Source organism: Coregonus clupeaformis, unplaced genomic scaffold, assembly GCF_020615455.1.
Source record: "Coregonus clupeaformis isolate EN_2021a unplaced genomic scaffold, ASM2061545v1 scaf0001, whole genome shotgun sequence".
In the NCBI taxonomy this organism is placed as follows: Eukaryota; Metazoa; Chordata; class Actinopteri; order Salmoniformes; family Salmonidae; genus Coregonus; species Coregonus clupeaformis.
Genome location: NW_025533456.1, coordinates 441024 through 466354, shown reverse-complemented (window position 1 = coordinate 466354; position 25331 = coordinate 441024). Strand labels below are relative to the sequence as shown.

The 25331-nt window shown below is 45.3% G+C and overlaps 1 protein-coding gene and 1 non-coding gene across 2 annotated transcripts in view; both read left to right on the top strand.

Moving 5' to 3' along the window:
* The first annotated feature begins 10536 nt into the window (after window positions 1-10536).
* Window positions 10537-25331, top strand: part of LOC123482952 (shootin-1-like) — a 32640-nt gene continuing 17845 nt past the window's right edge. Inside the window, exon 1 of the mRNA XM_045212182.1 lies at window positions 10537-10713. The gene's annotated coding sequence lies outside the window, so the exon portion shown is untranslated. The remainder of the gene's footprint in view (window positions 10714-25331) is intronic.
* Window positions 18299-18381, top strand: trnal-cag. The gene has a single exon. It is a non-coding gene; the product is annotated as a tRNA-Leu (tRNA).

Sequence of the window (25331 nt, the reverse complement as noted above, 5' to 3'; positions counted from 1 at the left end):
AGGGAGAGAGACAGGGAGGGAGATAGACAGGGAGGGGGGGAGAGACAGGGGGGGAGAGGCAGGGAGGGAGGGAGAGAGGCAGGGAGGGAGGGAGGGAGGGAGAGAGATAGGGAGGGAGAGAGGCAGGGAGGGAGGGAGGGAGGCAGGGAGGGAGAGTGGCAGGGAGGGAGGGAGGCAGGGAGGGAGGGAGAGAGGCAGGGAGGGAGGGAGAGAGGCAGGCAGCCAGAAAAGCAGGCAGGCAGGAAGTTACCTAGCTTCCCACTTCTACTTTACTTCCTTCTTTGTCTTATTTCATCGTTCTTTTGTTTTTTACTCTTTGTTTCTCCCCTGCCGCTTTGCCAAAGGCATTCTCTCCTCACACAGTATTTATTTTAATTTTTATCAGTATTCCTTGAAAATAATTATTCCCTCCTGTAATGTCAAAGTGGTATTTTTTTGTAAGTTCTCAGTATCTGTGTCAAACTCAGATATTCACCCAGCTTCAATCCCTTCAAGACTTCCCCAGTAAATAACTAACCGAGTAGAGAAGTAACGGTCGTATGATCCCCCTCTCGCTCGTCTGACCATCTCTTTCAATAACAACTCATTTTCCTGCAGCTGTACAGTCTTGTGTTTGTATTGTACGTTCAGCCGACGCTGTTCTTGTCCACAGGAAAAGCAGCACAACACTAAAAAGCTATTACGTGTGTTCCATTTAAGGAGAGGCCATTCTCATGTTCAAAAATTCACAAAAAAAAAAAATGTAAAAGGCACCACATAAGTAAATCTAGCCCTTGCCCTTACAGGGTAGAAGATAATAGTGCTTTCATAGCAAATAACTCAGCATCAAACAGTTTCTCTCGCTCTCTCTCTTTCTCTTTCTTTCACTCTCTCTTTCTTTCACTCTCTGTTTCTCTCACTCTCTGTTTCTCTCACTCTCTCTTTCTTTCACTCTCTCTTTCTCTCACTCTCTGTTTCTCTCACTCTCTGTTTCTCTCACTCTCTGTTTCTCTCACTCTTTCTTTCACTCTCTGTTTCTCTCACTCTCTGTTTCTCTCACTCTCTGTTTCTCTCACTCTCTGTTTCTCTCACTCTCTGTTTCTCTCACTCTCTGTTTCTCTCACTCTCTCTGCGCTCGCTGACTGTTGTTATGCGCTATCTCCTGACACCGTGCAACTCTGAAAATTCACCTTCATATACAAACAAACCCATGTCAGAGAGATGTGACTGGGGGGTAGAAATACCAAGGTTGGGGTCAATACCATTTCAATTCCAGGCAATTCAGGCAGCACACTGAAATTCCTATTCCGATTCTCTTCAATGCTTTTTAATAAGGAACATTTGGAATTGGAATTGGAATTTGGTTTACTTTATGAATTGAATGGAATTGAAATTGAATTGACCCCAACCCTGGAGAATACTGTTTCCTCTCCTCCTTTAAGCTCTCCAGGGCCCATATTCCCAAAGTATCTGAAACACTTTTTAAATATGGGCCAAGTTCCTCTCTCTCTCTCTCTCTCTCTCTCTCTCTCTCTCTCTCTCTCTCTCTCTCTCTCTCTATCCATGTACGTGGTGCTACTGTATCATGAGTTTGATGGTTTAAGTCTTACAAGATTGTGTGGCAATGTTTGTTTATTAAAAAAAAGAAACAGAAAAGTACAGAGGCAGTGTTTTGTTCTTACGCACAGCTAAGGTTATGTGAGGATATATAAGGCCAAACAGTACAGTAATTCCTTTTGGCAGTAAAGTTGAAACCTGATTCCTGATCTGTATGTGCTTAAGCCAACTATAATTTGTCATGCCGTTGGATAAAAGTACAAACTGATCTGTGATCAGGCTAAGTAAAAGTTGTGTTTGACCATGTCGAGTTAATCGGCACCGTTCTACTACTCACAGTGAAGAACAAACTACAATGTAAATATTTGGGTATTAGCACAAGAATCTCCATCTCAGTACCATGTGATGTTTACAACAACAAAAAACACAACAACAAAAAACAACAACAATAAAAGAGGGGAAAATAAAAAACGTAATATATGCTTTACAATTATTTGTCTCATTAACAAATTGCACTTATTTAAAGAGACTTTCTTTGTGTTCTGGTTTGAAAAAGTGGTTTTCAGGCTCTCTGGCTTGAAAGGCCAAGATATTGTATAATATGTATTTTTATGCATATAAATATATGTATATGTAATTTGGTCTCTGTCTCTTCTATTCATCACAACACTTCATGTAACTGACGTTACTTCATTCTTATGGAAAACATCCTGTTAAATACAAAGACTATGATCCAACAATGGCTGCATGTGAACTGTAGCATTTGCTCTTGGGGAAATGTATTTAATCTTATGCTGATTCACAAGTTGGCCACTAACTATACCCTCTCTGGATGACAAACTTCAATTATATACTGTATCTCTCCTCTCCTCTCCTCTCCTCTCCTCTCCTCTCCTCTCCTCTCCTCTCCTCTCCTCTCCTCTCCTCTCCTCTCCTCTCCTCTCCTCTCCTCTCCTCTCCTCTCCTCTCCTCTCCTCTCCTCCTTTTCCAGCGACACAGGGACAATTGACTCCAGGGTGCCAATTAAAATGATTGGCGCCTTTATTTGAGAGGGCGAGAGGGCCAGGAGAAAGGAGACCAGATGGGTGGCCCGTTTCGCAATAAGGGATGGAAGGACAGAAGATAGAAAGGGAGATAGGAAGCCCCCCCCCCCCCCTTTAGTAGGGGATGAAAGGAAGGAAGGAAGGAAGGTAGAAAGGGAGATAGGGAAGGGGGGGGGGTGAGCCAGGTAGCACTCCCTGTAGCAGTGGACAGAAGCAGAGAAGGTAAACCCTGATGAGTTGTAGGGCCAGTGCAACAGGAGTGCATGGGGCTAAAGTTGTCGTTGCACCTGAGCTCCAGTGATGCTAAACCCAGAAAATTTGTATTTCGTTTTGTTTTTTTGTAATCAGAATGATCAGAAAATAAAACATTTGCTTGTATGTCCTTTTCTTTGTTTTAATCAGTAGTGCTGTGTGTGTGTGTGTATGTGTGAGTGTGTGTGGTGTCTGAATGTGTAGTCAGTTTAGTGCTGTGTGTGTGTATGTGTGTGGTGTGTGAATGTGTAGTCAGTTTAGTGCTGTGTGTGTATGTGTGTGGTATCTGAATGTGTAGTCAGTGTAGTGCTGTGTGTGTGTGTGTATGTGTGTGGTGTGTGAATGTGTAGTCAGTTTAGTGCTGTGTGTGTATGTGTGTGGTGTCTGAATGTGTAGTCAGTTTAGTGCTGTGTGTGTGTATGTGTGGGGTTTGTGAATGTGTAGTCAGTTTATTGCTGTGTGTGTGTGTGTGTGTATGTGTGTGGTGTGTGAATGTGTAGTCAGTTTAGTGCTGTGTGTGTGTATAGTCAGTTTAGTGCTGTGTGTATATAGTCAGTTTAGTGCTGTGTGTGTTTCAGTTTAGTGTTATATGTTTGTGTGTAGTCAGTTTAGTGCTATGTGTGTGTAGCCAGTTTAGTGCTGTGTGTGTGTAGTCAATTTAGTGCTGTGTGTGTCAGTTTAGTGTTGTGTGTGTCAGTTTAGTGCTGTGTGTGTCAGTTTAATGTTGTGTGTGTCAGTTTAGTGCTGTGTGTGTCAGTTTAATGTTGTGTGTGTCAGTTTAGTGCTGTGTGTGTCAGTTTAATGTTGTGTGTGTCAGTTTAGTGCTGTGTGTGTCAGTTTAGTACTGTGTGTGTCAGTTTAGTGCTGTGTGTGTCAGTTTAATGTTGTGTGTGTCAGTTTAGTGCTGTGTGTGTCAGTTTAGTGCTATGTGTGTCAGGTAGCCTAGCGGTTCGAAAGGTGAGCTAACAACTGGCGAGTTACCATTTCGAATCCCGGGTCTGACAGGAAAAGTCTGGTGGGAAGGGAGCGGGCAACCGGACTGTTGCTGATATCCCGAGTGGCGCAGTGGTCTAAGGCACTGCATCGCAGTGCTAGCTGTGCCACTAGAGATCCTGGTTCGAATCCAGGCTCTGTCGTAGCCGGCCGCAACCGGGAGACCCATGGGGCGGCGCACAATTGGCCCAGCGTCGTCCAGGGTAGGGGAGGGAATGGCCGGCAGGGGATGTAGCTCAGTTGGTAGAGCATGGCGTTTGCAACGCCAGGGTTGTGGGTTCGATAAAATAATGTATGTGCTAACTGTAAGTCGCTCTGGATAAGAGCGTCTGCTAAATGACTAAAATGTAAAATGTAAAATATCAAATCCTAGATGCTGTTGTGCCCTTGAGCAAGGCACTTAACTGCTCCACGTGTGGTAGCCCACCTCTCCAACCTGTATGTCTTTCAGAGGGTTTGGGATCAAGCCGAAGTCAAATTTTGGTTGGACCTTGTGTAAAATTGACGAATAAACTGATCTTAATCTTAGTGCTACGTGTGTGTGTAGAACTCTGGCCTCCCAGGCCTTTAGCCACGCATCACTGTCCTGCCAGCTCCCCTTCTCTCACCCCTCCCTTAACCCATCAGGGGGCCCCTGCACTAATTAGGGTCACTAATTGGGGACCGTCCAGTGCCAGGGACTTCTCCACACCTGCACAGTCATGTGAAATTCAAAGAGGTGCGCAAGGTCAGGGGTCAGATGAGGGGGAGGGAGGCGATCAGCTGTGGAGGTCCTCTGGATTAGAGAGAGAGAGACTTGGGGAAATGTGTGTGTGTGTGTAAGGACAGAGAGAGAGAGAGGGAGCACCTCTTGGGGTTAATTGCTGGGTGACCTTAGTGGACTGGATGGCCCTCACCCCTCCTCATCCTCCCCACCCCTCCTCACCCCTCCCTTACCCTGCCTGCTTTTCTCAGCCCAGGGTGGAATGATGGCTGCTTGTTTTGACATGCTTCACACAAGAGGCTGACTGACTTAGCCCTCTGAGAGAAAGAGCCCGGCTGCATTCCTGAGACCAGTCGACCGACCAGGGTCCTCAACAGGCAGGCAAGGCGGGGCGGGAGGGGATGGGGGGACCATTAGTGATTCTCTCTCTCGCACACACAAACACACACACACACACCTCCCTCCCTGTGTTCTATTCTTCCTTTTCAAACAAGCTAACACTGCTACAAAAGGGTTGGGAGGAACAGTGTGAAAGGCGTGTAGGTTTTGTTTTTAGTCCCCATTGGTGTGCAGTGCACAGTCTTTGCCCCTTGTCTTTCTTCGGCGTCTTTTGATGATGCGTAAACAAGGAAGTGCACAGGGAAGTAAGAGAGGGACGTGGTCAAAGGGCGAGAAAAGACGACAGCATCGTGCTTGATAATGGTTTGATGGTGCGAAGTGGTCAATGGGCTTTATTATGTCATTCAGAACAGTTGCATTCACTTTCAGTTGTTATGGAAACACTTAGAAGGAAGAATAACAAAATATGTTTTGAGATACAACACCGACCATCTTCCATGGTTGCATAGAATTTATTTATGTCAATGTGTTTCATATTATAAATCAGATTGTTGAAATCGTCCTCATTGACAGAGGTTGTGATAATCCCACAATAGATTTGGAAAAGATTGTTGTTTGTCTACCTTCCATACCCACCACTCCAGTCTAAAATGGAGAGTGTTCATGGTTCCCTTATGGAAAAAACACATGATGTCATGTGAAATTCTCATGTTTTGTACAATTTTATTTCAAATGAGAAATCATGTGAAACCATGTGGTTTTGGAATACTTCATATGAAATATCATCACATGTAAAGTTTCACATGTGGATTTTCACATGATCACATAACCTTTCTCATGTGAAATCATGTCAAACCATGTGGTTTTGGAACACTTCACATGTGATGATATTTCATATCATTTTTACATGTGATCACATAACCTTTCACATGTGGATTCACATTTTCAGATGATGCCCTGCAAACATAAATGAGTCATATAAAAGTGATTGTGAAGCAAGGAATAAAAGTTTAACATGACATATTGAGCTTCTTCCTGTGCTGGCATCAACGTGATCAAGGCTCATCTTTTCGATGGAAAACAATAGCATTGCCATACAAATAAATAATAAAAAACTCTCCTTGGACTCAGTGATGCAAATGTTCACCACACAGACTAATTCCCCCAAACCAAGGACAATTCTTTGTCAACTCTCATTTTAGGTTTACGGTATGTTTTGTAAAAGGCCTGTATATACTGTATATCAGACATCAAGTGATTTTTCTTCATTGCTTGACAATTTATTTGTTTTTTTTTCTTTGTGACAGAATGCAATGTCACACACTTTAATGGATTGGTAGGTGACATGACAAGAGCATCGAAAACACTGTAAAACAAACCTTGCAAACTTTCTCTTTCACCTCTCTCTTTTCTACCTTAAAAAATGACCCCGTTCTCTCTCTCTATGGGTGTGGGGGTGAGTTGGCCTTGATTCCATGGTCTCCACCTAACTCTGGGAGGTTTAGTGCCTTTGATTTTTTCCATCACAAGAATCAAATGGTTTGACCCCTTGACTCCTCCCTTTTGAACAGTGTGGTACAGTAGTTTACAGAGAGAATGTCACATCTACACAGTCCCGTTTAGCTCAGTTGGTAGAGCATGGCGTTTGCAACACCAGGGTTGGGGGTTCGATTCCCATGGGGGGCCAGTATGAAAATAAAATAAAAAATGTAGGCACTCACTAACTATAAGTCGCTCTGGATATGAGCGTCTGCTAAATGACTAAAATGTACATGTCACATCTGAAGGATACAGACATTGTCCCCTCTGATAAACAAGGTTAATCATGACTTCAAGGAAATGTTTATTTTCTCTTTAACCACTATTCACACAGCTCACCTTATAACCTCTCTCTCTCTCTCTCTCTTTTCTCTCTCTCGCTCTCTCTCTCTGAGCCATCACACACAGAAGATTATTCTTGTGGTTTCTAAACCTCCCTCGCCCTGTCCATTTCTATGTTTTTATGACAACCTCGTAGTAGTCTACTACCCTACAGTATGTGCAAATAGATTCTCACAGGACTTCTCCACTACACCATAAACAATGCTGAGTTAAATAAGTTAAGATAAGCTAAGCTAAACCCAAGTTTACCTGAACAAGTTGCGTTAACTCAAGTTTAAAATGTCCCACAAGTTATAGTCCAAACGCAGCCCAGTGGTCCTGCACAGTGCAAATGCTCCCTCTCCCCCCCCTCCCCCTGTTGAGCTCACCGCTCCTCTCTGTAACTGCCGGGTCCCACTTGCCTCCCTATTGTGGCGCTGACAAAGGGGCCCGGTGCCCTCTCGCAGGCTATGTTACAGACGGCCGTATGAGGCGGACACTCTGGGCCGGCCCTGCGTTATCTGCTGTGACACTTCAGATTATTTCCACGGCTTCCCTATCTGATTTGCACATCCAATTCAATTAGTGCCAATTAGTCAGTCCATGCTCTGCTCTCCCCTCTCCCCGCTCCCCTCTAGCTCGTACACCCCTCGTCCACCCACCCACTCCTGTCCTCCCGTCCCCCAGCTTCTGATCCTGTACCATCGCCACTAGCTAGTCGCTACCCCACCACCCACCATCACCGCCTGGACCAGAGAATGGTCCGCACCAGTGCTCTCAGGAACGCTTGTGGAACCTCCTTTGTGTGCCCACCACCCTCTCACCCCTTTACCCCTTCACCCACCCCCTCCCTGGCTAACTCTGGGCCCAGGCACACCTGGCCTTCGCAAATTGGGAGCCCTCAAAAAGCAGCGAGAGAAAGGCGGGATGGGGGGAGGGGAGGAAGAGGGGGGAGGGGGAGGGATGGGGGGAGGAGGGGGGAGGGGGAGGGATGGGGGAGGAGGGGGGAGGGGGGAGGGGGACGTTGTGGTTGACAGGTCTTTCAGCATTCCGATGGAGCAAAAAGTTAATGATGGGTCTTTTGTTTGAGTCCCCCAAAGAGAGAAAAGCTGGCCGGCGAAAATGCTACTGAAAATCACTGCTTATGCCAGTGAGCAGAGACAATAAGGTATGCCACCAAGTACATGGATCGTGGGGCTTTTCCCCTGCGTTTATATCTCTTACATGATCACTTTATGTTTAGCTGAAAAAGTGCACTAATCCTAACTCGTTAGTGTGAAGTCACATCTCTGTTGTTTACCGTTCTAAATCAGTGACACTGAACTGAATTGACCTCATAATCTAGAACACATAAAACTACACAGATCCAGACCTGTAGCTACAGCCAGATTCCCCAAGAATCCATAGGATCGTAAAAAGTGTACTAACTCACACAAATCTGAAAGTGTAACAATTAACACCCATATACGACAGAGGAAGAATTATAGTCCACCATAGTCCCCTTCTCTCTCTCTTTCTTCACAATCCCTCTTTCCTTTTCTGCCCTTCTCTCTCTCTCCCCCATAGTCTCCATCCATCTATCCACCCATCCATCCATCTATCCCTCTCTCTTTCTCTCTCTCTCCTTCTCTCTCTCTCTCTCTCTCTCTCTCTCTCTCTTTCTCTCTCTTGCTCTCTCTCTCCTTCTCTCTCTCCTTCTCTCTCTTGCTCTCTCTCGCTCTTCTTCTCTCTCTCTCTCTCTCCTTCTCTCTCTTGCTCTCTCTCTCTCACACCCTCTTGCCCCCATCCCTCTTTCCCTCCTCCCTCCAGATCTCTAATAAAAGACCCCCTCATACGCCCCCCTTCTCCAACAGGCTTTAATCTGGGCTGACAGCTTCCCCCGTAATTGGTCATAACACCCAGATGGGCCAGTCCTTAATTTGCTGTTCCCAATACAGTGATGGAGGAGGCCATGGAGGGGTGGGGGGAAGTGGAGAAGAGGCCAAAGCCTTGATTTGTTGGTTATAGATACAAGAGCAGTAAACACCCAAGGCTCCGCGCCCGACAGTTTGAACAGGCTTTTGTTCACACGTCTATTGAAAAGGGAATGAGGGCCCTCCCTCCCTCCTCACCCTCTTTCCCTCTCCCTCTTTCTCACCCCATCTCTCTCTCTCTGTTTCTTTTGTCAGGAAAAGAGAGCTGGTGGGGCAGGGAGAGAGGTGTATATATTTTGATGTATGAAGGTGGACCTGAATACGATTATTGATTAATGATGAATTGCCATTGATCAATAATTTTCTGATTGATTGAACAGATGAAGAACCAGGGTAGACTTACAAGGTAAGGTGTTTAGGGTGAGATGGTGCAGAGTAAGCAGACACTGCGCCTGTGTGGTCGTATCTCTCCATGGGAGACTGTGGAGACAGGGGTGTACAGCGGGGCAGCCAGGCCGAGGTGAGGACCCCCTGGCACTAATGAGGGCAACCCGCTGGACACTGTGACCCTAGGGGTGTAGGGGTCAACGGGGCCTGATGGAGGTGTCAGACAGGGCCTGGTAGGGTCTTTAGTCCAGAGTGTGTGTGTGCCACTCCAAGACAGCGGAGGTCACACCCTGACAGGCTAGTGGTCAATGGTCACCCTAAGGGTAACTGTGGGGGGTGTTAAGTAAGACATAACACAGGCTATGACATAATCTTCCACTGGTGGCAGAGCCGAAAGGCAACAATTGTTGTGTTGTACCACTGCAAAATAATAGTTTATTATTTTGGAACTTTTGTGAGTGTAATGTTTACTGTTAATTTTTTAATGTTTATTTCAGTTTTGTTTATTATTTATTTCACTTGCTTTGGCAATGTAAACATATGTTTCCCATGCCAATAAAGCCCTTAAATTGAAGAGAGAGAGAGAGAGAGAGAGAGAGAGAGAGAGAGAGAGAGAGAGAGAGAGAGAGAGAGAGAGAGAGAGAGAGAGAGAGAGAGAGAGAGAGAGAGAGAGAGAGAAACAAACAAACAAACTGTGCCCATATTTATAAAGTGTCTCAGATACTTTGGGAATGTGGGCCCTGGAGAGCTTAAAGGAGGAGAGGAAACAGTATTCTCCCGGGTTGGGGTCAATTCTTTTCCCAAGCTTTGCAGCAGCAGTCCAATTAATGGCGATTTCTCCCACTGCACATCCGAGGCCCTTGAAGCCGCGCGGTCAGTTGGTGAAGTTTGAGAAGAGGAGGAGGAGGGGGAAGAAGAGTGTTGTCAGCATGTTGAATACAGGGCCCGTGGGGTGTGTGTGTGTACGCCTGTATGTGTGTGTGTACGCCCATATGTGTGTGTGTGTGAAGGGATGTGTATGCGCAGTGGGGCAGCCACAGCGGAACAGGACTAGGGCACGCAGATGTGTGAGTCTCTCTAGACTAAGCCCTGCCAAGACCTGCTGTGAGGGGTCACGACCTTTACAGAATCAGTGCTCCTGCTTGTCAGAACTAATGAAGGTCAAGGTCCCACCAACACCAGCTGCATGGATGGAGGGAGGGAGGAGGGAGGGAGGGAGGGAGGGAGGAGGGAGGGAGGGAGGGAGGGAGGAGAGAGGGAGAGAGGGAGAGAGGGAGAGAGGGAGAGAGGGAGGGAGGGAGGGAGGGAGGGAGGGAGGGAGGGAGGAGGAGGGAGGGAGGGAGGGAGGGAGGGAGGGAGGGAGGGAGGGAGGGAGGGAGAGAGTGGGAAACAGAGGGGAAGACAGGTGGAGAGGTGGAGAGAGAGAGTGGGAAACAGAGGGGAAGACAGAGAGAGGGAGAGAAGGGGAGAGAGAAAGAGAGAGAGAGAAGTAAAGAGGGGGAAAGAAAGAGGGTAGACGGGGACGGGATGGGTTGGTGGGTTCACACATTGAAGCCCCCACAGCTGTCCAGTCCAGGACAGGGGAGGTAGAGAGTAAAGAGGGGCTCCTCTCAGCAGCTCAGAGGACACTACAGAGAGTGTTGAGAGGGGGAGCTACCAGCCACAGGTGAAGAGCACAGCACACGGGGTGAGTAGAGCATAACCTTTAGAGCTCCGTCATCATTACCATCACCACCTCTCTGGTCGATTCTTATCCTCTTTGTCTATGTGTGATTATGTGTGATTAACGAGTTGGGGGTGGGAGGAAAAGGAACGGGAAGAACAAACCACTGTTCAGCTGGTGAGGGAATTGATTGGTGTGGAAACAGTGGAACTGATTGGTGGATTTAGGTGAAACTTATGTGATCTCAGTGGATGGAAATGTATCTAGTGATGTGATAGACAGTGAAGCAAGCGGACATGTTGCTATTATTATTAACTTGGGGTTTGTGATCTAACAAGTAAGAGATGGAGGGAAAGGGAGAGAGAGAGCAGGAGAGGGTGAAGGGAGAGAGAGAGCAGGAGAGGGTGAAGGGAGAGAGAGAGCAGGAGAGGGTGAAGGGAGAGAGAGGGCAGGAGAGGGTGAAGGGAGAGAGAGGGCAGGAGAGGGTGAAGGGAGAGAGAGGGCAGGAGAGGGTGAAGGGAGAGAGAGAGAGGGCAGGAGAGGGTGAAGGGAGAGAGAGGGCAGGAGAGGGTGAAGGGAGAGAGAGGGCAGGAGAGGGTGAAGGGAGAGAGAGAGAGGGCAGGAGAGGGTGAAGGTAGAGAGAGGGCAGGAAGGGGTGAAGGTTACAGACAGGGCAAGAGAGTTAGAGAAAGGGCAAGATAGAGGGAGAGAGAGAGGAGAAAGACAGAGAGAGAGAGAGACAGAGAGAGAGGGTTATATTATTACTTGTGGTGTAATCCAACTTTAGAGAGACATGCCCTTGATTAAGATCTCTGCCTCTCTCAGTTGAACTTTTCACCATGTCACCCACCCATCATCCACCTACGTGTGTGTGTGTGTGTGTGTGTGTGTGTGTGTGTGTGTGTGTGTGTGTGTGTGTGTGTGTGTGACGTGTGCATACAAAATACCATTTATCTGACCTATATGATCAGTTGCTGGCAGGCCATTGCCTAAGCCTGAATTGAGAATGCACGTTGGGTACACCATGGCATACCCACTCATGGTACCACTTCACTTTACTGAAATGACCTAATATTTCCTTGGAACCTACATGGTAACATGGTAATTACAAAGTAATAACCTATGAATTACTTCATTGTGTTTTTGGGACTCTTTGCAACAAGCACCATTTGGTTCCAGGTAGTTATAGTTACAATTATTTGAATTAAGTACCAGAAAGTACTCACTAGCTAAGTTTCCATCCAATTGGCGACAGATTTTAATGCAAATATTCAAAAATCCACATAAAAACAATATGCACATTTTCCCACCAGAGATGTTTCCATCAAATTGACTTGTTGCGGATAAAAGGCTGTGCGTGATGACGTAGTGCTCATTACGGTTGGTCGATATTTGGGGAGACCTCTTCTACAATATGCTACTCTGAATATTGCGATATCCGATCTAATCGTTTTGCGCCTTTAATGACTAGATCATTCCAGACTGTGCCATTTTTGTGCTTATTTACAGTATTATAGGCACATTCTCATTAAATAATCTTATTATGGTGAAATAATAAGGCTTAGTTAATTCATTTAGACTTCATTTTCAACATATTGATACAGCCTAATTGATAACGCTGCACAGTTTTGATTGGTAAAGTTCAAACAGAGTATAGTCTTGCACATCATGATATACCATCTTGCACATATATCGTCAATGTCAAATATCACGATAGTCGATTTAATGATACATCGGGCCAACCCTAGTCCACGTTAAATACCTTTTGTGCTTAAATCCCCATCTACCGAATAACAAATAAGAGTTAAATGGGTTTCTATCGCATTTTCAAATCTACTGATGGTTTTCTCCAAAAACATTTTGCGTTACATAGCAAGTGTGTCCACTCTGGTAATGGCACATGCGGTCTAGACAACAGCTTGCAGATACAGTGCTGGTATAGTTTACATGATGAGATTATTATGGACAAAAGAGTGAGATTATTTTTATTTGTCAAATGGCAGCCAAGCATCGATCATCATGTCACCAAAATAGGACCATTCGATATTTATTGGAAAGGAACATCAAGCTCATCACCTTGCACTTTCATCTGCTTGTGAAGTTCGTCATAACTTACTTCATCTGTAGCCTAATAACCTGCATGCTTTCCAGACGAGTCGTATTGGGAGGACCACACAACATGTCATCGCGTGACTCCAAGTTTACTTCGATATGATGATTATTAAATCAATTTTTGCGCATAATTTCCACCGACATTTCTCACATAATGAATTTTACAGACACAAAAAGATCCCACCTTGTCTAGCATATTTTGTTTTGTCGACATTTGGAAAGTTTACTGACAAATGTTCTGTTTCCATCAGGCCTGTCATTACATTTTTTATCTGACATGTACTTTACTCGCATAAAAAGGTTGGATGGAAAACTGGTTATTGATACCTCATAATTTACCAGGTAAATACCAATTTTATATTACCCAACCAGTCTCCTTCAAGTCCATCCCAGTCTGTTTCTCTATCAAGGTTCGGCTCAATTTATTTCAATTCAGTAAATTCAGGAAGTAACCTACCACGCCAAACAGTGACCATAGGATTGACCAAGACAGGCAGCACTAACACATCTGGGACCAGGTTTGCCTTTATTCATCCAGTCTCCCTACTTCCCAGGCTGTTCTCTCTGTCCACTGTTGTGCCAGGGATGTCTGGTTGGCGGTCGCTAACTGTGTCACTTTGTGCCTGCCCAGACGCCTGCTACCCACTCTGAGACAGTGATCATCCATTACAGGTCTGAGACAGTGATCAGCTATTACGGGTCTGTGCCACTGTGTGCCAGTCGGCTCCAGCAGACAGACAGTTTCCTCTGTGACCTCATCATCATGAGACAGTGGTGATGATGATGATGATGTTGTACCACGTTGTGTGATGTCACCAAGTCTTGGCCAGTGAGTCTCTCACTGACTGGCATTGCTTGTCTGTCTGCGGATTCTGATGGAGTTTTCTAGACTACAGATGACCTCTTTGTGCTGATATTAGTTGTTGTTTTTAGATAGTCATGTGCACACACACAGCAGCATACTTTTCATTCTCAATTTACACACACACACACACACACACACACACACACACACACACACACACACACACACACACACACACACACACACATTCTAATGTTTGTCAGCTTTTCACTTACCTGAAATGTTTTGTTCAAATAAATCTAATTTAATTGCAAATTTTAACAGTCTGGTAGAGACAAAATATAAAAGCCAACATTAAAATAATAAATAGGTCAATATCATTTCAGTTCCAAATCATTCAGAGTAATTGAACTCGACGTGGAATGTACATTTATATTAAATTATTATGTTAAAATTCGATCTCATAAAGAAATGGGAATGGAATTGAGTGAAAATAATGGAATTGAACACAACACCAAATATAATCTGAAGCGTGATGCACCTTACTTGTTTTAGGGGACACTGGTTGTCTAATTCGATATCTTTTAATTAATGAATTCGTCATAACTAATATATTTAATTAAATGTGTAAAACAAACAATATATTATATAGCCTATAGCCTATTTATTTGTAGGCTTATGGCCCCTCAGTTTCAATGGGGCACAATACCTTTGACTGTATGGCTAAAGTGTATTGGCTGGCTGTTGGTAGGGCTCTACTGGAGAACTGCAGGACATGCAACAGGTGCCAGAACATAGAGTTAGAGCACCACCTACAGGCCTCCAAGCAGTAGGACCGTAGTCTCTCTGTACTCTGGCAGCGGACAGGGAACAAATGCAGCAGACATGTTGCCAGTTCTAGAACAGTTCTAGAATTCCAAACTGGACAGATGTTTTTTCCTTCTTTGTTTGTATGTGCATGTGCATGCATTACAATGGCTCGATATTATATCATGACAATATCAAATCCTGACAAACAGCATAGTAATCCTGAGTGGCGCAGTGGTCTAAGGTGCTGCATCTTAGTGCTTGAGGGGTCACTACATACCCCCTGGTTTGATTCCTGGCTGTATCACAATCGGCCGTGATTGGGAGTCCCATAGGGCGGTGCACAATTGGCCCAGCGTCGTCCGGGTTTGGCCGGTGAAGGCCGTCATTGTACATAAGAAATTGTTCTTAACTGACTTGCCTACTTAAAAAAATCCATGTTGTATCGGAATGAGCCAAATGGTTGGAGGTACCTTGGGTCAGTAACTGAAAGGTTGCTGGACAAATCCTTGAAACAACTAGGTGAGAAATCTTTCGAGCAAGGCACTTAACCCTAATTTGTCTTCTAAATTGCTCTGGAAAAGAGCATCTGCTAAAATGGAAGCGATATGTTTGGTTCCAAAATATTACATTTAATTATGTTTGTACACAAAAAAACGATGCAGAAACAGAAAGAGTCTGTTTAAAAAGCCTTGTGGCATCATTCAGGTTTGTTTTTGTTTTCACAGCACAGCTGAGTCACCGAGGGTTCAATGGTATCTACATGGCTGCTCTGTCACATTTCATTAATTCTCTCTCTCTCTCTCTCTCTCTCTCTCTCTCTCTCTCTCTCTCTCTCTCTCTCTCTCTCTCTCTCTCTCTCTCTCTCTCTCTCTCTCTCTCTCTCTCTCTCTCTCTCTCTCTCTCTCTCTTCTTCCCTTCGTCTACTGTATTCCCCACTACCATCATTTTAAAAGTTGGTTCACAGCATCATCCTCTATTCACTTGTGCTAAAATAGTTTATCTTGTCCTTGTGTCATCCTCTTCTCTTCTCTGCCATCCCTCCTTTCTCTTCGCAAACTTCCCCTCGTATCAAACCTCTCTCTCTTTAGGTCTGACCGAGCCATGCCCTCCTCCCATCCTCCTTCCCCCCTCCCCCCTCCTCATCCAAGCTGCTTTCTCCCCTCCCTTCCCTCTTACTCCATTCGGTTGTCTTGTGCCCTGTCTGCCCTGCGGGGTTGTGACCCCGTTGACCTTTGGGTGCCCTCTGCAGTATAGCTTCTCAGCCAGCTGCAGCTGTGGACCTGCCAAGAGAAGGGCTAATCCTATCACACAGTCATGCTGCTGACAGAGGCAGGGCAGGTGAAGTACTGTGTGTTTATGTGTGTGTTTGTGTGTATGTTTATGTGTGTGTTTGTGTGTATTTATGTGTGTTTGTGTGTGTGTTTGTGTGTGTTTATGTGTGTTTATGTGTGTGTTTGTGTGTGTGTTTGTGTGTGTTTATGTTAACAGACTGAATATTAACTGACTGACAGAGTGTTTGTGAGTGCTATGTAATATTCATTGATCTACTCTCCCCAACCAAACCTGTATCTAGCTGGGGTATTAGTCCTAGTACCATGCCTACAGTACGAAACGCCAGCCAGCTGCAGTTGGCACCAGCAGAACCTCGCCTTTTGCTGTAGTCTTTCCACAGCCTGCTGTCTCCAAACAGAGCCATAAACAACAACTTGTAAACACCCAGACCCAGATGCCAGATGCCGGGTTGAGTGTGTGTGCCCTCAATCGACGCAAGGCATCAGATCATCATCTCCTAAACCCAGTGAGCTCTGTATTATCTCAGTTAAAATCCACACTGACTATCAACACACAGATGCTGCTGCTGCTCTGTGCCTGTACTGTCCTGTCTCCATCCCCCCTCTCTCGCTCTCTCTCTCTCTCTCTCTCTCTCTCTCTCTCTCTCTTGCGCTCTCTCTCTCTCTCTCTCTCTCTCTCTCTCTCTCTCTCTCTTCACCCTCTCTCTTTCACCCTCTCTCTCTCTCTCTCTCTCTCTCTCTCTCACCCTCTCTCTCGCTCTGGGGCATAAGCTTAATTAAATCTCTGGTTTTAAATCGAGATGTGTAACAACAACAGGCTGGCATTAGGGGTAAATCTACGGGCCGGTCCAGGACGGAAGGAGATGGGATAGGAGGATCCCAGATTCATGGAGAGATCTGAGGATGTGTTGTGTTGTTGTGAAGAGTAGCCTGAAGACGTTAAGATCAAATCAAACCAAATCAAATCAAATTTTATTTGCCACATGCCGAATACAACAGGTGTAGACCTTACAGTGAAGTGCTTACTTACAAGCCCTTAACCAACAATTCAGTTTTAAGAAAAAAGTGTTAAGTATAAAATAGCTAAGTAAAAAAATTAAAATAATTCAAGAGCAGCAGTAAAATAAAATAACAGTATGGAGGCTATATACAGGGGGGTACCGGTACTGGGTAAATCTGCGGGGGCACAGGTTAGTTGAGGTAATTGAGGTAATATGTACATGTAGGCAGAGGTAAAGTGACTATGCATAGATAATAAACAGAGTAGCAGCAGCAGGGGTGGGGGAGGGGGGGGGGGCAGGTTGGGAAACCCTGTGCTAAATGACTAAAATGTAATAAATAACATTAAGGAAATAAATGTCTAAATATGCATTAAATGGCTGAACTATCCCTTAAAGAACTAGCTAGCTGGCCCAGACAAGATGCACTGGTAATGATAAACAACTCAACTTCTCATCCCTGATGCTGAGTCCCTATGGTTTATCCAGTGAGTCAGGTCAAAATCCAAAAGGAGGCCTATAATAAAAATAGGTTTTATTTTCAGTGTCCTACATCTACATCTCCTCCCTGAGCCACAGGCATCAATTACTTATTATAACAGCACATTAAAGTGTCAATCAGCAGTAGAAACAATAACAAAGTGTATTGTTTGTCTTCCCCAACCCCTCTTTCGGTAAACGGACGATTGATGAGAAATGTAACCACTCTGACCATCCATGATATCAACGTGATATTTTTAACCAATGTTTTGGGGTTGTTTACCGTTACATTGTTTACAAACCTTGGAGTAAAACAAGTTTATATTTGGATGGGTATGACAGTTGAACTTAAAGTTCATCCCACTGGGCACAAACATCAGTTCAATGTCTAGTTTTGGTGTCAATGAAAGTGAATTCAACGTGAAATAAACAAACAATTTCACCTTGTCATTAGATTTAGATTAAAAGTTGGATGAAATTAAGAGGGAAGGCCTTTACAGTCCCGTGTAGTTCAGTTGGTAGAGCATGGCGTTTGCAACGCTCAGAGTTGTGGGTTCGTTTCCCACGGGAGACCAGTATGAAAAAATTTTATGCACTCACTAACTGTAAGTCGCTCTGGATAAGAGCGTCTGCTAAATGTAAATGACTTTTTGCAAATCCAATCAGTTTTCCATGTCATCACATAGATTTTTGGGTTGAATGAGGTAGAAACAACGTTGATTCAAACAGTTTTTGCACAGTGGGATGAGGCATTTATATTCTTCAAGAAAGTGGGTACATATTATAAATGTATTCAGTACAAAAATGAACGTATCAACCGCTGATTGGCCCTTTTAAAGCGTTAGCTTTGTGCTTATTATTTTACTTTGCACGTTTTTGTTTTATCCCAGTACAAACACATCTGATTCCAATAGAAGTAGGTCGGCTGTGAAATCACTAGGCCCCGACTGCTAATAATTCCCTATACATTTATACACTCATAAAACAGTAAAACAGGCTTTGTACAAAAGTGGCGATATTCTTACTCTCAAAGTGATTTACGAAGCGGTTCACGTGATCGTATGAATACATCACAAACCATTTTAAAGCAATATTTCCGTTACCGGTGGTATGTCAGGATGGCCGAGCGGTCTAAGGCGCTGCGTTCAGGTCGCAGTCTCCTCTGGAGGCGTGGGTTCGAATCCCACTTCTGACAATATATTTTATGGAAATTCTGAGAAATTACATTAAATGAACGGTGCATTGACAGTACACTACTGCATTACACAATTTTTGCTCTTATTTTAACTATTCGTTTTATTGAATAATATTAATTCGTGTTATATAAGCATTATGATCATGAGAAATCAATCAAGTTCAGAATTGTAATTAATTCATATTTTGTACTGTGCAATAACGCAATAATTTGTGATAGGCCTGTATCTTCACCAGGCTATCTGAATAAAAGTACGATTGTTCTTATTCTTAATTCGTTTATTTGAACTTATTGTATTTTCCTTTATAAATTCTTAATATTTAAATAAATACATATTTATAAATAAATACATATTCAGACAACTTACAGAAAAACATCTAAAAAAGACCAACAATATTTCTCTCTATCTTGCAGCGATCGCAAAAATATAAGACTAGTTGATAAAATAATTGTAAAACTAAACAATTTCATGGAACTTCTAGAAAATGGCTATGGACAACCTCGAACAATTTCTCTAATGGCACTTTTATCCACCACAAATTTGTAGAACCATGAATCATTTAGAAATAATGAAGAACATAAGCTATGTATTATTATTTATTTTTAGGCCAGCCATTGTATTCTTTGATTACACATACATATGGATAATAATGTGTGGAATGTCTTTACAAAGATGACAAAACATACAAAGAGGAGAGAAAAAGATCGTAGATGGGTACCTAGGAGGGCAACTTCACCCTACACCAGTGGGGCTCCACTGTGTTTTTACTGTGATAATGTCCCCTACTAATGACATCAGACAGCTAGGATATTATGTGACAATTTCATCTTTACCACCATGCTGTAATTATTGTAACAAAGGTCAGGGTGCCAGACTAATCTAGAAGCCTGGGGGGGCATGTATCCACAGCGACAGACATCTAGAAGCCTGGGGGGCACATATCCATAGCGACAGACAGATCTAGAAGCCTGGGGGGGCCACGTATCCACAGCGACAGACCGATCTAAAAGCCTGGGGGGCACGTATCCATAGTGACAGACAGATCTAGAAGCCTGAGGGGCCACATATCCACAGTGACGGATAGACCTAGAAGACTGGGGGGCCATGTATCCACGGCGACAGACAGATCAAGTCTATGATTAGTCATAATGACATTGTGACACATAAAATTAACACATTTCTGATAGGAATCTAAAAACCTATATATATATATATATATATATATATATATATATATATATATATATTATTTAGAAATAGATATACATACTACAATAATATATACTATATATATATACAGTACCAGTCAAAAGTTTGAACACACCTACTCATTCCAGGTTTTTTTTTTATTCTTACTATTTTCTACATTGTAGAATAATAGTGAAGACATCAAAACTATGAAATAACCAAAAAAGTGTTAAACAAATCAAAATATATTTTAGACTTTAGATTCTTCAAAGTAGCCACCCTTTGCCTTGATGACAGCTTTGCACACTCTTGGCATTCTCTCAACCAGCTTCATGAGGTAGTCACCTGGAATGCATTTCAATTAACAGGTGTGCCTTCTTAAAAGTTAATTTGTGGAATTTCTTTCCTTCTTAATCCATTTCAGCCAATCAGTTGTGTTGTGACAAGGTAGGGGGGGTATTCAGAAGATAAACCATGGAATAAATGTTGTAGATCTTAATGTTTTTCCACAAAATCCTGGACTATCGGACCACCATTTTATTACGTTTGCAATCGCAACAAATAATCTGCTCAGACCCCAACCAAGGAGCATCAAAAGTCGTGCTATAAATTCTCAGACAACACAAAAATTCCTTGATGCCCTTCCAGACTCCTTCTGCCTACCCAAGGACGTCAGAGGACAAAAATCAGTTAACCACTTAACTGAGGAACTCAATTTAACCTTGCGCAATACCCTAGATGCAGTTGCACCCTAAAAACGAAAAACATTTGTCATAAGAAACTAGCTCCCTGGTATACAGAAAATACCCGAGCTTTGAAGCAAGCTTCCAGGAAATTGGAACGGAAATGGCGCCACACCAAACTGGAAGTCTTCCGACTAGCTTGGAAAGACAGTACCGTGCAGTACCGAAGAGCCCTCACTGCTGCTCGATCATCCTACTTTTCCAACTTAATCAAGGAAAATAAGAATAATCCAAAATTTCTTTTTGATACTGTTGCAAAGCTAACTAAAAAGCAGCATTCCCCAAGAGAGGATGGCTTTCACTTCAGCAGTAATAAATTCATGAACTTCTTTGAGGAAAAGATCATGACCATTAGAAAGCAAATTACGGACTCCTCTTTGAATCTGCGTATTCCTCCAGGGCTTAGCTGTCCTGGATCTGCACAGCTCTGCGAGGGCCTGTGTCACGAGGGTCTATGTCGTCCAAGTATGACCAAGGCGCAGCGTGTCCAAGAAACATGACTTTATTCAATAAACGTAACTATTATACAAAACAAAAGACGACTCAATGAAGTCCACGGTACACTCACCGAAACGGAACAAAAACCCACAAAACCCAAGGAGAAACCACACAGTTTAAATATGGCTCCCAATCAGAGATAACGAGCCGACAGCTGACACTCGTTACCTCCGATTGGGAGTCATATGACTAATCAAGAACAATCACCAAACAAAGAAATGAACAACTAGAATACCCAACATAGAAATACACCCAAACAATGAAAATGAACAACCCTGGCTCAATAATCAAAGTCCATGGAGCCAGAGTGTCACAGTACCCCCCTAAAGGTGCGAACTCCGGGCGCACCAGCATACAGTCTAGGGGAGGGTCTGGGTGGCGTCTGTCCATGGTGGCGGCTCTGGCCCAGGTCGTGGTCCCCACCCCACCTTAGTCACTATCCGCCTCCGTAGCCCCCTCCACATGACCACCCCCCAACTAAACCCCACTGGATTAAGGGGGCACCGGACTAAGGGGCAGCACCGGACTAAGGGGCAGCACCGGACTAAGGGACAGTACCTGACTAAGGGGGCAGCACCGGCCTGAGGGGCAGCACCGGACTGAATGGCGGATCCTGGCTGGCTGGCTCTGGCGGATCCTGGCTGGACGGCTCTGGCGGATCCTGGCTGGACGGCTCTGGCGGATCCTGGCTGGCGGAAGGCTCTGGCTGATCCTGTCTGGCAGAAGGCTCTGGCTGATCCTGTCTGGCGGAAGGCTCTGGCTGATCCTGTCTGGCGGAAGGCTCTGGCTGATCCTGTCTGGCGGAAGGCTCTGGCTGATCCTGTCTGGCGGAAGGCTCTGGCTGATCCTGTCTGGCGGAAGGCTCTGGCTGATCCTGTCTGGCGGAAGGCTCTGGCTGATCCTGTCTGGCGGAAGGCTCTGGCTGATCCTGTCTGGCGGAAGGCTCTGGCTGATCCTGTCTGGCGGAAGGCTCTGGCTGCTCCTGTCTGGCGGAGAGCTCTAGCGGCTCCCGGGTCTGGCGGACGGCTCTGAAGGCTCATGGCAGACGGGCGGCTTTGCAGGCTCAGTACAGACGGGCAGTTCCTGCGGCGCTTGGCAGACGGACAGTTCAGACGGCGTTGGGCAGACGGGCAGTTCAGACGGCGTTGGGCAGACGGACAGTTCAGGCCACGTTGGGCAGACGGCAGACTCTGGCCGTCTGAGGCGCATCGTAGGCCTGGTGCGTGGTGCCGGAACAGGAGGTACCGGGCTGAGGACACGCATCTCAGGGCTAGTGCGGGAGAAGCAACAGGGCATGCTGGACCCTGGGGACGCACCGTAGGCCTGATGCGTGGTGCCGGAACTGGAGGTACCGGGCTGAGGACACGCATCTCAGGGCTAGTGCGGAGAGAAGCAACAGGGCATGCTGGACCCTGGGGACGCACCGTAGGCCTGATGCGTGGTGCCGGAACTGGAGGTACCGGGCTGAGGACACGCATCTCAGGGCTAGTGCGGAGAGCAACAACAGGACGCACAGGACTCTGGGGACACACAGGAGGCTTGGTGCGTGGTGTATGCACTGGTGGTAAAGGGCTGGAGACACGCACCATAGAGCCAGTGCGTGGAGGAGACACAGGGCTCTGAAGACGCACTGGAAACCTGGTGCGTGGTGTAGGTACTGGTGGTACTGGGCTGGAGCGAGGAGGTGGTACCGGAAATACCGGACCGTGCAGGCGTACTGGCTCCCTTGAGCACTGAGCCTGCCCAACCTTCCCTCGGTTGATGCTCCCCGTCGCCCGACCAGTACGGGGAGGTGTAATAACCCGCACCGGCCTATGTGGGCGAACCGGGAACACCATGCGCAAGGCTGGTGCCATGTACGCCGGCCCGAGGAGACGCACTGGTGACCAGCTGCGTGGGACCGGCTTCATGACATCCGGCTCAACACTCAATCTAGCCCGGCCGATACGTGGAGCTGGACTGTACCGAACCGGGCTATGCCTGCGTACAGGAGACACCATGCGCTCAACTGCGTAACACGGTGTCTGCCCGTACTCTCGCTCTCCACGGTCAGTCCAGGGAGTAGGCGCAGGTCTCCTACCTGACTTCGCCACACTCCCTCTTAGCCCCCCAAGAAATTCTTGGGTAGTACCCACAGGCTTCCAGTCTTGCCTCCGTGCTGCCTCCTCATATCGCCGCCTCTCGGCTTTAGCTGCCTCCAGCTCTTCACGAGGACGGCGATATTCTCCCGGTTGTGCCCAAGGCCCCTTACCATCCAGAATCTCCTCCCATGTCCATGAATCCTTTATGGGTGGATATAAATCCTGTGTAGGTGGATCCTGTTGCCGCTTGACACGCCGCTTGGTCCTTTTATGGTGGGTTTTTCTGTCACGAGGGTCTATGTCGTCCAAGTATGACCAAGGCGCAGCGTGTCCAAGAAACATGACTTTATTCAATAAACGTAACTATTATACAAAACAAAAGACGACTCAATGAAGTCCACGGTACACTCACCGAAACGGAACAAAAACCCACAAAACCCAAGGAGAAACCACACAGTTTAAATATGGCTCCCAATCAGAGATAACGAGCCGACAGCTGACACTCGTTACCTCCGATTGGGAGTCATATGACTAATCAAGAACAATCACCAAACAAAGAAATGAACAACTAGAATACCCAACATAGAAATACACCCAAACAATGAAAATGAACAACCCTGGCTCAATAATCAAAGTCCATGGAGCCAGAGTGTCACAGCCTGGGATCGGGAGAGACACTTAAGTGTTTTAGTACTATATCTCCTGACACAATGATGAAAATAATCATGGCCTCTAAACCTTCAAGCTGCATACTGGATCCTATTCCTACTAAACTGCTGAAGGAGCTGCTTCCTGTGCTTGGCCCTCCTATGTTGAACATAATAAACAGCTCTCTATCCACCGGATGTGTACCAAACTCACTAAAAGTGGCAGTGATAAAGCCTCTCTTGAAAAAGCCAAACCTTGACCCGGAAAATATAAAAAACTATCGGCCTATATCGAATCTTCCATTCCTCTCAAAAATTTTAGAAAAAGCTGTTGCGCAGCAACTCACTGCCTTTCTGAAGACAAACAATGTATACGAAATGCTTCAGTCTGGTTTTAGACCCCATCATAGCACTGAGACTGCACTTGTGAAGGTGGTAAATTACCTTTTAATGGCGTCAGACCGAGGCTCTGCATCTGTCCTCGTGCTACTAGACCTTAGTGCTGCCTTTGACACCATCGATCACCACATTCTTTTGGAGAGACTGGAAACCCAAATTGGTCTACACGGACAAGTTCTGGCCTGGTTTAGATCTTACCTGTCGGAAAGATATCAGTTTGTCTCTGTAAATGGTCTGTCCTCCGACAAATCAACTGTACATTTCGGTGTTCCTCAAGGTTCCGTTTTAGGACCACTATTGTTTTCACTATATATTTTACCTCTTGGGGATGTTATTCGAAAACATAATGTTAACTTTCACTGCTATGCGGATGACACACAGCTGTACATTTCAATGAAACATGGTGAAGCCCCAAAATTGCCCTCGCTAGAAGCCTGTGTTTCAGACATAAGGAAGTGGATGGCTGAAAACTTTTTACTTTTAAACTCGGACAAAACAGAGATGCTTGTTCTAGGTCCCAAGAAACAAAGAGATCTTCTGTTAAATCTGACAATTCACCTTGATGGTTGTAAAGTCGTCTCAAATAAAACTGTGAAGGACCTCGGCGTTACTCTTGACCCTGATCTCTCTTTTGACGAACATATCAAGACTGTTTCAAGGACAGCTTTTTTCCATCTACGTAACATTGCAAAAATTAGAAATTTTCTGTCCAAAAATGATGCAGAAAAATTAATCCATGCATTTGTTACTTCTAGGTTAGACTACTGCAATGCTCTATTTTCCGGCTACCCGGATAAAGCACTAAATAAACTTCAGTTAGTGCTAAATACGGCTGCTAGAATCCTGACTAGAACCAAGAAATTTGATCATATTACTCCAGTGCTAGCTTCCCTACACTGGCTTCCTGTTAAGGCAAGGGCTGATTTCAAGGTTTTACTGTTAACCTATAAAGCGTTACATGGGCTTGCTCCTACCTATCTTTCCGAGTTGGTCCTGCCGTACATACCAATACGTACGCTACGGTCGCAAGACGCAGGCCTCCTAATTGTCCCTAGAATTTCTAAGCAAACAGCGGGAGGCAGGGCTTTCTCCTATAGATCTCCATTTTTATGGAACAGTCTGCCTACCCATGTGAGAGACGCAGACTCGGTCTCAACCTTTAAGTCTTTACTGAAGACTTATCTCTTCAGTAGGTCATATGATTGAGTGTAGTCTGGCCCAGGAGTGTGAAGGTGAACGGAAAGGCTCTGGAGTAACGAACAGCCCTTGCTGTCTCTGCCGGGCCGGTTCCCCTCTCCACTGGGGTTCTCTGCCTCTAACCCTGTTGCAGGGGCTGAGTCACTGGCTTGCTGGTGCTCTTTCATGCCGTCCCTGGGAGGGGTGCGTCACTTGA